Source organism: Cucurbita pepo, chromosome 6 (genome assembly GCF_057944985.1).
Source record: "Cucurbita pepo subsp. pepo isolate OVF chromosome 6, ASM5794498v1, whole genome shotgun sequence".
NCBI classification, from domain to species: domain Eukaryota; kingdom Viridiplantae; phylum Streptophyta; class Magnoliopsida; order Cucurbitales; family Cucurbitaceae; genus Cucurbita; species Cucurbita pepo.
The window spans coordinates 9,098,746-9,111,904 of NC_141803.1; the positions used below are offsets into that span (position 1 = coordinate 9,098,746).

The 13,159-nt window shown below is 35.6% G+C and overlaps 1 pseudogene; it reads left to right on the forward strand.

Annotated features, from left to right (window-relative positions):
* The first annotated feature begins 6,543 nt into the window (after positions 1-6,543).
* LOC147792271 (secreted RxLR effector protein 161 pseudogene) lies at positions 6,544-7,224 on the forward strand (annotated as a pseudogene).
* The last annotated feature ends 5,935 nt before the right edge of the window (positions 7,225-13,159 follow it).

A 13,159-nucleotide genomic window follows, 5' to 3' on the forward strand; every position in this document is an offset into this window, starting at 1 on the left:
CAATTCACATATTATAACATATACATATCATATTATAAGCATATTGATCCATAAACAGTTCACACATATTGATATATACGACACGTCCAGGACTACGAGGCACGTGTCAACATCAAATATAACCATGCCAATAATAAGACCACTTACTTGGATGGCCTTAGCCTAAGTTCTATCTAACTCCAAATTAGCTTACTTTTGCTCCTCGAATTCGTTCTCACTTATGCCAAGGTGCTTCACCTTATTAAAGATATTCACCGAATTCCTTCCGTAATTCTAACTTCTAACTTTTATTAAGTATTTAACCAATTTTTAAACTTTCCATTTAGATTTAATATTTCTTGTTATATAATATGTTTAACAATACAATGCCGAGTGACATACAATTTGTTTGATACTATAGTTTCATAATATATTTGAAAATTACTTTATAAATAAGAATATATGTTTATTTACTAGTATAACAATCTAGTACTTATGAGATCTTTCTTTCTTTCTTTTTTTCTTCCTTTCTCTCTCATCTGCTTTTCATTGAAGTCTTTCTCGTTTTTTTTTGTTTTTTTTTTATTTTTTTTTTATTTTTTTTTTCTTCTCTCTCCCTCTTCTTTGAGGTGGGATTCTTACCTTCAAATCTTTCCTACAGCGTGTTCACAAATATTTGACCAATTTTTAATTTATTCATTTGTCCACTTATATGAAATTATTGATACGAAGTTACTGATAATGACTGACGTGACATTACTAATTAATATGATTTACTAAAATTTGTATAAATGTATTGACATCTAATTTCTAACTCAAACCTAAACAATTGCAGCTGTAACGCCCTTAATTTTCTTTAACCTAATTAGTGACGTCACCCATGAATACATAACTCATCAAGAAGAAGCTCATCATAAATAACCATGGAAACAAAACAAAGTCTTTCATAAACATTCATAACTCCAAAACAACCTATCTCCAAAAAAAAAAATAAACTTTCAATAACTGAATTTAAAAATGAATCTAAATAAAGCTATACTCAATGCTATAACTTAAAACAGTCCAATAAAGGTAAACTTCTACTAAAATATCCCATCTCAAACTTCTATGGTGTCCTCAACTCCACCGTCCACCGTACATTGGCGCCATTCCAAGCAGCGTAGTCTATGTCATGAGCATGTTGTACCGTGGGAGGTCTTATGAGGTTCTTGAACATGGCGTCCTGCAAGTCTGTAGGGCATCTCTTCTAGGTGAGGGACGCTTAAGGCATGACATCCTGCAAAGTTAACGTGGTGCAGGGCATCCCACCTAGAAAAGGAATTCTTGGGCACCGCTTGGTGGGAGGTCATGGGTCACTTTGGACATGACTCGAGTATTACCTAGCATTCTTGAGTTTCTGAGTTTGGGGACCTTGGTCCTTCATCCTTGAGTGGTACCTACATTCTTCTTAGTTGGGTAATTGTAAAGCTTGTGTGCTATTGTTCTTGGTTCTTAATTTTGTAAGTTTCTAAGGTCCTTAATTCCTTGAGGTATAAGTTGTAACTTCTATTTGTAACCATATGAACACATCTTAGTGTTAGTTGTTCTAGAAGGTCATAGATTCCTAGGGATTTCTTTAGAGCGTTCTAGAAGAGTCTAGAGTCTTGTGGTATTTCCTTTTGGTGGTTCTTGGGTCCTAACTTGGTTTAGGTTCCAAACTTGCTCCAATCAACTTGAAACCTCAAACTTATCTTCATGTCCTTCATAATCGACCTTATAAGAATTAGAAAATTGTTCGAAGCACGTATAGACCTTGAAATCTCATAAGTAGTCCTAGGGGCATTTTGGTCACTTTACTCCTAATTCTTGGTTTTGCCACTTAACGTGTTCCAATGGCTTTCAAACTTCACCAAATCATCAAACATCATATAAGATCTACTTCAGGGTTTCAAAGCATTTGGAGGTCATCTAGGTTATGAACCGTAGGTAGATATGCTTAAGGGCATTATGGTCATTTAGCACAATTCCTTGGTTTACCTACTTATCCTTATCCAATGACTACCAAACTTCATATATAACCTCAACATGCTATAATATGCTCAGAATTAAATTTTCATAGGCAGCGGAGTTCATCTAGTGGATTATTCTAATTTTACCTAATCACCGAGCAATTTGATCGGTTTTTGGGTCTTAACTCGCGATTCTTTTAGTTTTTCTTTCTTCTAACCCTAGTTCATACTTGTTTTAGGATTCATATGGAAATCCAATCGATTCCTACAAGTATTTCTTAACAAAAAGTCCAAGGTGGCTACTACCTCGTTGTCGATGTTCGTGACCTCCATTATTGAGCTTCCAGTATCCTAATTACCTCAAATGTCCTTCCACAGACTCCTTATTGTGTCCACTTTCTGGAACCATAAAGTTTTTCATGAGAATGGTCTGGAAAGGGCTTAAAATTTAGAAAACTCGAGGGAAGGTCAAGTTTTGGGTTGACATGGTCGGTTCAACTGAACCGGCCACGTCATCGTCTTCTTCCTCCAGACAGGAAGAAGAGGGGGCCAACATATAACGCCGTAGTCAGGAACTCGCCCTCCCCAACTTTGATCTCACCGTTTCTCCCCTCAATTCCTTCATGAAACTTAAAGAGGGTGTTACAAGGAAGAGCTAGGGATTGATTTCATACCTTTCCATGGATCGTAGCCTAAGATATTTGCTTCAAAAGTTCGTCCAAAATATGATTTCTCGCCGGAGTAAAAACAGAGGATTTCTTATTGGGTTATTCTAGGGATTTTCAAGGCTCGATCTCTTCACAAATCCTCTTCCTTATCGTTTCCTCAAGCTAAAGCAATTGGTTTGGAGGAACGAATTTGAGTGTGGGAACATAATTTTGAGAAATCACTCTCGGTCTGCAAGTTACCCGACACCTCCGATTTTCGATCTCTTAGGTATCTTGTTCTACGACGTTTCAGCTCTTGATTCCTTCATCAAAGTTACTCATCTTCTTCCTCTGAAGCTAGATGAATCCTTGATTTGAAAGAAAAGAGGTCGTAGATTGGAATTCGACACTTACCCCCAAATTGAACCCGAAACGGATTTTCTTCAATTGGGAATGTTCCTAAGGTTATTTCTCTTCGTGGTCTTCTACGGAAACATTCCTTGGAGGTGCATAAGCTTATTGGGATCGTCCTTGATCGAAGAATACTTGTGTATCTTCAGATTTGGATATTGAGTTTTCCTTAAAGCTCTTTAATGGCAGATTGGATTGGGGGAATTGTTTCCAAGAACTTTCAAGACTCTATTCCTTTATAGCAAGTGTGAGTAATCTTGTTTAGAAGCTATAGGAACAAGTTTGGAGAGGAATGGTGGAGAATTGCTCTTGAATTTGGAAGAAACTCAGGGTAGGAGACCCAAAATCTACACACTTATTGCCAACGACTGGGAGCTCGACCTTGCTCGATTCTTGTTCCAAACGATTGCCCCAACTTCAAAATTTATAGGGGAAACTTAAACCAAAATTGAGAGCTCCAGAATCGTCGTGAACTGTCGGTTGGATTTTCTAAAAAATTTATCCGAAATATCTACTCCGATCAGAGCCTCACTGACCTTGGTTTTGAATCCTAGCCGTTGGATGTGATGATCCGTGAGTGTTCTAGAATATATCCAAGTTTGGAGGCGATCCAACGGCTAAGAGTCAAGATTCGAAGGATTTTGTGTAGAAGGAACTGTGAAGGTTCTGATTTTTTAGCAGAATGGCAAATTTGTAATTATCCTTAACTTCAACGGTATTTTTGTAATTTACCACTTTCCGAATATTTTATTATTATTTTCTCGAAAAATCCATAATATTCCTAAAAAAATTTCATCCCATTTTTGTCATTTTTCCCTTCTTGAACATCTTGAAATTCCTTCTAGATAAGGAATTAAAAATCCAGAAAGATCCTTGATAATTGGAAAAATGACCTTTTGTCCTTTTCGTTTACACTTTCATTCCCACTCCTTCTCCAAAGGTCTTGAGTCCTTAAGATTACTTCTTATGGTATAGAAATGACTTGCTAAGACCCTTTCCTTGCTTAATCCTCTTAATTTCCTTCCTTGGATCCTTTGGGTCTTGCATAGGTGGCTTTCCTTCATTTTTGGGTGTTACATATGATTTACTAGTTGTAGAAATATATTTTAGTTGTAGAAGTATGTTTTAGTTTTAGAAATATATATTTTTTTTCTCAGGTAACTATACTAGAGAATGCTTGCGGAAGGCGAGATAACACTCAGGGTTGGAACAGGAGAAATTGTCTCAGCAAGACCAGTAGGAAATTTTAAGTTGTTTTTTGGAGATAGATTCATTATATTAGATAATGTACTTTTTGTTCCGGGAATAAAAAGAAATCTAATATCTATCTCTTGTTTATTAGAACAATTGTATAAAGTATGTTTTGAAATCAATGAAGTGTTCATTTGCAAAATAGGTATTCATATTTGTTCTGCAAAACTAGAAAACAACTTATGTATGTTAAAACCGAGCTAAACAAAAGCTATTTTAAATACCGTGATGTTTAAAACTGCTGAAACTCAAAATAAATGACAAAAGATTTCTCCTAATACCTATCTTTGGCATTTAAGACTAGGCCACATTAATCTCAATAGGATTGGGAGATTGGTTGAAAGGGGACTTCTAAATGAGTTAGAAGACAACTCTCTACCTCCATGTGAGTCTTGTCTTGAGGGTAAAATGACTAAACGACCTTTTTCCAAAAAAGGTTATAGAGCCAAAGAAACCTTAGAACTCATGCATACAGATCTCTATGGTCCAATGAATGTCAAAGCATGAGGATGGTATGAATATTTCATCAGTTTTATTGATGATTATTCAAGGTATGACTATTTTACCTAATGCATTACAAGTCCGAAGCTCTTGAAAAGTTTAGAGTTTAGGCTAAGGTTGAGAATCTATTTGGAAAAACTATTAAAACACTTCGATCAGATCGAGGTGGAGGGTATATGGACTTAAGATTCCAGGACTATATGATAGGACATGGAATAACGTCTCAACTCTCAGCCCCTGGTATACCCCAACAGAACGGTGTATCGGAAAGCAGAAATAGAATTCTATTAGACATGGTTTAGTCTATGATGAGTTTCGCTTGATTACTTGATTCGTTTTGGGGATATGTAGTGGAGATTGTTGCATACATTTTGAACATGGTTCCTTATAAGAGTGTTTCAAAAACACCTTATGAGTTATGGAGAGGGCATAAAGGTAGTTTACGTCACTTCAGGATTTGGGGATGCCCAGCACATGTGTTCGTGCAAAACCCCAAGAAATTAGAATGTCGTTCAAAATTATGCCTATTCGTAGGATACCCCAAAGAGAAGAAAGGTGGTCTATTTTATGAACCTCAAGAAAATAGAGTGTTTGTATCAACAAACGCTACATTCTTAGAGGAAGACCACGTAAGAAATCATCAATCTCGCAGCAAACTAGTAGTGAGTGAGATATCTAAAGAACCAACTAATAAAACAAAAGGAGTTGTTGATTAGGTTGGTCCTTCAACAAGGGTTGTTGATGGAGCTCGTACTTTTGGTCAATCACATCCTTCTCAAGAATTGAGAATGCCTCGATGTAGTGGGAGTGTTATAACTCAACCCGATTGTTACTTGGGTTTGGCAGAAACACAGGTCATCATACCTGATGATGACGTTGAGGATCCATTGACCTATAAACAGGCAATGAATGAAGAAGATAGAGATCAGTGGATCAAAGCCATTAATCTTGAAATGGAGTCAATGTACTTCAATTCAGTCTGGGAACTTGTAGATCAACCAGATGGGGTAAAATCTATTGGTTCCAAATGGATCTACAAGAGGAAACGAGACCAAGCTGGTAAGGTACAAACCTTTAAAGCTCGACTTGTAGCAAAGGGTTATACCTAAAGAGAGGGGGTGAAGTATGAAAAAACCTTCTATCCTGTTGCTATGCTTAAATCAATAAGAATAATCTTGTGCATTGCTACATTTTATGATTATGAAATTTGGCAAATGGATGTCAAGACTGCCTTTCTAAACGGCAATCTTCAGGAAAGTATCTATATGGCTCAACTAGAGGGGTTCGTTGAACAGGATCACAAGCAAAAGGTTTGCAAGCTTAAAAGATCCATTTATGGGTTGAAACAAGCATCTCGATCTTGGAATAGAAGATTTGATACTGAGATCAAATCTTATGGTTTTAAACAAAATGTTGATGAACCTTGTGTTTACAAGAAGATAGCCAACTCTACAGTAGTTTTCCTAGTGTTGTACATTGACGATATCCTACTTATTGGGAATGATGTTGGATTTCTGATTGACATTAACCATTGACTAGCGACACTATTCCAAATGAAAGATTTGGAAGAGGCTTAGTTTGTTCTTGGAATCCAAATTGTTCGGAATCGTAAGAACAAAACACTAGCATTGTCTCAGGCATCATACATCGATAAAATGTTAGTTCGATATAAGATGCAGGACTCCAAGAAAGGATTCTTACCTTTCATGCATGAAGTTCATTTGTCGAAGGAACAAAGTCCTAAGACACCTCAAGAAGTTGAGGATATGAGACATATTCCCTATGCATCAGCAGTCGGTAGTTTGATGTATGGCCATGCTGTGTACCTGACCAGACATTGCTATGCTTTTGGAATTGTCAGTAGACAACACTCCAATTCGGGACATATTGATTGGAATGCCGTTAAAAATATCCTCAAATATCTTAGGAGAACGAGGGACTATACGCTAATGTACGGCGCTAAGGATCTGATCCTTTAAGGGTACACTGACTCAGATCTTCAAACCGATATAGATTCGAGGAAATCAACATCGGGATCTGTTTTCACTCTGAACAGAGGAGCAATAATATGGAGAAGCATAAAGCAAGGTTGCATTGCTGATTCCACCATGGAGGTTGAGTATGTTGCTGCTTGTGAAGCAGCGAAAAAATCTGTATGTCTTAGGAAGTTCTTAACAGATTTGGAAGTCGTTCCAAATATGCATCTTCCCGTCACTCTTTATTGTGATAATAGTGGAGCAGTTGGAAATTCGTAAGAACCAAGAAGCCATAAGCGAGGAAAACATATTGAGCGCAAATATCATCTCATAAGAGGGATTGTGCAACGAGGAGATGTGATCGTCACACATATAGCTTCAGAGCACAACATTGCTGATCCATTTACAAAACCCCTCATGGCTAAAGTGTTTGAAGGGCACCTAGTGAGTCTAGGACTACGAGTAATGTAATCTAGGGCACGTGGGAGAAAAGGCATGAGTATGTGATGCCCTAGTTTATTGTGTTTATGTCTTTCTCTCTACTCAACATTATAAAACCCCACTAGAGTTTTAGTCCAAGTGGGAGTTTGTTGAGTTTTATGTCCTAAAACTCATAGTTTGTAAACAAAAACATATTCTATTTTCAATAAAGTTATTATTGTTGTTTATTCAGTAAAGAATGTTATTGAATAAAGTGAACTTTACGATTATTAATTTAAATCCAATAAACTAAAAACACTCTGACTAGTATTATTACTTGAACTATATGTAGAGATATAAGAGTGGATCAAGTTCAAGTATATAGTCAAAATGATCTATAGTATGGGGATAAGGCTGAGTACCTTATCTTGGGGACACTATGGATAAGGCCCACTTTTGTATATGACATAAACAATGTGATCACTAAATTGTACATGTGGAAACATGTGAGTGGGGGTGTCCTATGCAATGAGTATTGCATAAGATCAGACCATAAAGAAAATCACTCTCACTTTATAATGTCGTTTACTGTTGAGACTGGTTTTCTTTCCATTTGATGACCTAGGTAACTCGATTTTAATCTTGAGCTAACCATGAACTCCTGTTTATTCGGATTTATCCTTAGATTTGCATGGGTGAGAGTGGCTCGAGTTCGCCAACTCAATAGGCCTCCCATTTCAGGGGTAAGACTAGGTGAATGGCTGGGGACGTGGGGTGCAAGATGGAATTCACTCCTACCCACTTTTAGGGATAGAAAAGAGGTAGTTCCCTTAAGCACTGACTCCAGGTCTTGAATAAGGGGCCCCACCCTCTCATGGGCCTGAGAGGGATTCAGTTTACTGATTGGACCACAAATCAATTGTTCATTAGAGGATCAGTGAGACATAAGGCACAAGAAGTAACTTCAGGGGTAAAACGGTAAATTGACCCAGCTCTAGATACGAACAACCTGTGAAGGATCGACTTACTAATCATAGTTATATCAAATGCACAGAAATAGGTCCATTAGGTCCCTCTACTAGCTCATATTGAACTAAACCATAGAACAGTGTAACAAGTGAGTTTGAAGTTTTCGAATTCAAATTAGGAAATTATGTGCTACATATATACGATATATTTAACTGCATTTTTGTTTTATTTATGAATTAAACAAAAAGATCGAATCTGAGATTTTAATCAAATATGTGTCGGAATTGATTGAGATTGACATTTATAAATAGTTTAATTAATCATTTAATATTACTTTAATTTGAAATTAATTATTCAAATTAATTGTTGAATCAAAAGGAAGAAAGTAGAAATGTTGACTTTATTTAATGGAAAAATCCATTTTTGAGTTCGTGGAATTTTGAGGTGTCAAAATTTGAATTAACCAAACTTGCATGCTTGGCAAATAAACCCCACAAATTTTACTCGAATTTTGAGTGTGAAAATTTGGTGAACTCAAACTTGCATGCTTGCCACATAATCCCAAACATTTGAGGGGAATTTTGAGTGTCAAAATTTGGGAATCTCCAATTTGCATGAACATGCAAACATGACTCTATAAATAGAGTGATCATGGTACATGGAAGGTCTTCCTTTTGGAAAAAACCTTGAGAAAAACCTCTCACAAACTCTCTCTTCATATATACTAAATCCCTCCCAAGTTAGTCACTCACCGGATTCCACAATCCCGTTCTAAGGTCGGAGAATAGTGGAGAAGACACTAGTGGTGGTCCGGAACCGATTCGTGAGGAAAAAGAAACTTGAGCGACAAAAGGTTAGTATTCAAACTCATTGAGTTTTAATGCTTTTGAATATGCTAGCTAATTTACTATAATTGATGAACTTAGAGGGCTTAAGATCCAAATTGCTTCCGCATGTGTTATATTAACACCATCAAGTTCTGCACAAGTTTATATGAATTTATTATTGTTAGATGTGACTTCGATTGGAATATATCGAAACAAGTAAAAGAAGCAAAAGAACACCTTGAGGGGAGAGATCTTTTGAAGCAAAGAAAGCTTAAGCACTAAGCTTTTCAATTATCTTTGTTCATGTTGTACTGAAAAGAACATACATCTAATGACTTTTTATAGAGGAGAAATCACTAACTAGCTTCCTAAACTTCCCTCTCATATCACTAACCATCTTCGTAATACCACGGCAAAACTTGGTCCACAAATTTTAGACCAATTCTACTATAGTTAGTAATTTATTCTACTAAATTTACTATCAGTTTTACTAAGATTATTCTACAAGTTAGTAATTTGTTCTACTAAGTTAGGATATAAGTTAGTACAATTTTATTAGCTCACATTATTCACTTGTATTATTATTCACTTGTATTAATATTTTTAGAACTGAGTCAAAGTATTTATTTAAAAAATTTATTTTTGTTTTTAGAATTTTGTTAAGAATTTAAATGTTTTTTTAGAATTTAATTACTGATACAAATTTTGCAAATAGTACGATATTTATTATTTATCTCATGAATAAAAACTAAAAAAAAACATTATTAGTAATTATGTCGCCTTGAATGAGAATGGGTCACCAAGCAGAATTGAAGACGAATGCGATAAAGTGTCATCGACATCATCAACACTAAAAAAGGTCATGAGAAGTTTGTGGACGAAGAACCTTGAATATAAAGGTGATTGGTTTCAATTTAGGTCGATTGCCTTTGAAAAGTAGAATTTGTTCATGGATGTTAACAATTCTGTAAACATTTTCAATTATGTAAACAAGATCTCTAGCCCTATATTCATTTTCATTTCAACAGATATTATTGGCCAATTTTAATAGATTGTTTTGCTACTATCATATAGATTTATAGATCTGCCAACTAAAATTTTACTGATTCTAACCTTATTTCCTATAACTTCAAATGCTAACAAAAAAAAAAAAAAAAAATCTAATTAATTGAACATGAGATCTGATTATTATAGATCCGGTAAAATATGGAATAAATTTTATCCTAAATTAATTTCTTTTATGAAAAAGAAAATTGAGATAAGATTTTACGGTAATAACAGACCAAAATCTCTTTAGGTAAATCTTTATCATATCTGCTTCTGTTGAAATTCCATTTTACTTTTTCTCAAATCTGACATTTTTTTTTTATTTTTGGAGGAACATACTATGGGATGGAGGAAAGAGGATGCCTGTTGGGATGAGAGGTTAGTGAAGAGAGGTTGGTAAATTTTATTTTTATTTTTATTTTTAAGTAATCCTTTTTAGTTATTTATTTATGAATTATTATTATTATTTTGATGTATATATATATATATTTTTTAATTATTTTTATTTGTTTATTTATTTATTATTATTATTATTATTATTATTTTTGCTATTACAAATAAACCTAGGACTTAGTTTAACTTTTAGGAATACATGGTCTCCTACTTTTAACTCAAAGTTTTTGTGTCTTAGGTCTACATAGCTTTTCTGTCGGCTTTGTGGAGTTTGTATTCTAGCTTTGATCTTTTGGACTATGACATTGATGATTTGTACCAACTCTAACTCTAACTCTAATAGTTGTAGTTCGCCATCCACCCTAGAAGCATCAAAGTTTACACAACTTAAGAACCTACTACTGGTAGCGAGATTAAGATCAAGAAGGGTTTCACCTCGTATGGGTCATCGTTGATTGATTAACAATGTCCGCTCATTTAACCTTGGGGAAGATTACCTACAGGGCAGATAAGTGGTCTCAACTCTATATGGCAAATAGTGCGATTACACTGTATAACAGTATCAATAGTATCAGACCAAGATGCTAGGTTTACATCTTGCTTCAGGAAAAGTCTTCAAAAGGCACTCAGAACAAAGTTAACAAACAAATGGTCAGACAGAAAGGGCTAACTAAATATTGGAAGACATGTTTTGGGCATGTGTGATGGACTTCATAAGAAGTTTTGACGAGTATCTACACCTTATGGAATTCACTTATAATAATAGCTACCAAACCACCATAAGTAACACCTTTATTAGTCCTTCATCTTTAGGCACGCATAACTGCCCTTTCCATGAGAGGCCCTTATCAGTAGACATTCAAAATCCTTTAGGATGGTCAATATCTTGTTGTTGCAAGATTTTGTTGAGGTAAGGGTCCTTTTCCTGAGTATCGATTATACGCCTTCTTCGTGTAGGTTAGACTGTTAGTCGAGTCAATCTTGTTGTTAATCCCTTAATTAAAACCTCGATGTCGTTCCCAATCATTACCTCTTGGAGTTTCCTTTGTCTTATGATTAGTGCGTAAGAGTGGCCCATTCTTCAACTTAAGGTATAGCTACAACGTTAGGCTTTTCAGGATGGTATATGATTTCTATGTCATTTTCCTTCACAAGTTCCAACCACCTTCTTTGTCTTTGTTTAGCTCCTTTTGCTTGAACAAATACTTTAGGCTCTTCTGATCCGTATATACTTGTATCCTTTCTCGATAAATATTGTGTGCCACATCTTATGGGCGAACTCCATAGTTGCTATCTCCAAGAAGTTTCACAAGTTGTCTGGCAATGGAAGGACGAGAGCAGATACCAATATGTCCTTGAGTTCCATGAAGCTCTTTCCGCATGTCGATGTCCAAGTGAATGTCTTACCCTTCTTGGTTAGTTGGCTTAAAGGTGGTAGTATTTTGGAGAAGTTCTTTATAAATCTTTTGTAATAACCTGCAAGCCCTAGGAAACTTTGGACTTCTATGATCTTGTTCGGTTAAGGAATTTTCATTACTGCTTCCAATCTAGTCGTGTCTACGGAAATTTCTTCTTTTGTTATGACATGCACAAGAATGGCCACCTCAAAAAGCCAAAACTCGCAGTTAGAAAACTTGGCTTATAAATGCTGGTTTTGACCTTGTTAATAGCATTATAAGGTGAGAATCATGTTTTTTTCTCGATCTTAGAGTAGATAAGGATATCGACTGTGAATATAATTACAGGTGTGCTAAGCAAATTCTTGAATACTCTATTCATCAGGTCCATGAAGGCTGTAAGGGCGTTAGTTAGTCTAGAGAACATAACCATAAATTCGCAGTGATCATACCTTATTCTGAAGGCTATCTTAGGTATGTCTTTCTCTTTGATTCTTAGTTGGTGATATACTGACCTTAATTTACCTTGGAGAATATTGAAGCCCCTTAGAGTTGATCGAAGAGGTCGTCAATCCTTGGGAGAGTCTATTTTTTCTTTATCGTAACCTCATTGAGCTTCCGATAGTCTATACACAACCGTAAGGATCCATCTTTCTTTTTGACAAAGAATACTGGAGCTCCCATGGTGAGATACTTTGTCTTATGAATCGACACTCATCAATTGTATGACCACTTCTATTACAAGATGTTTGGTCCTAACTTGCTTTAGGTTCCAAGCTTGCTCTAATCGACTTGAACTCTTAAACATACCTTTTTGTCCTTAGGAATAGGCCTTATAAGAAGTACCAAGTCATTTGGAGCGCGTATAGACCTTTAACTTAAATAAGTAGTCTTAGGGCCATTTTGGTCATTTTACCCCTAATTCTTGGTTTTGCTGCTTAATGTGTTTGAATTTAATAGCATTTGGAGGTCCTCTAGGTCATGAACGGTAGGTAGACTAGGGGCAATATGGTCATTTTGCACCATTTCTTGGTTTACCTACTTATCCTTATCCAATGACCACCAAATTTCATATATAACCTCAACATGCTATTATATTCTCAACATTAAAATTTTGTAGGTAGCAAAGTTCATCTAATTGGTTATTTGAATGTTACTTAAATCTCGAGAAATTTTAGTAGTTCAGGACTTTAACTCATGGTTCTTTGTGTTTTTCTTTTATATATCCTTAATTCATACTTGGTTTAGGGTTCATGTAGAAATCCTAGTGATTCCAACAAGTATTTCTTAATGAAAGTCAAAGGTGGCTACTTACCTTTGCGTCGATGTTCGAGACTTCCGTTCTTGAGCTTG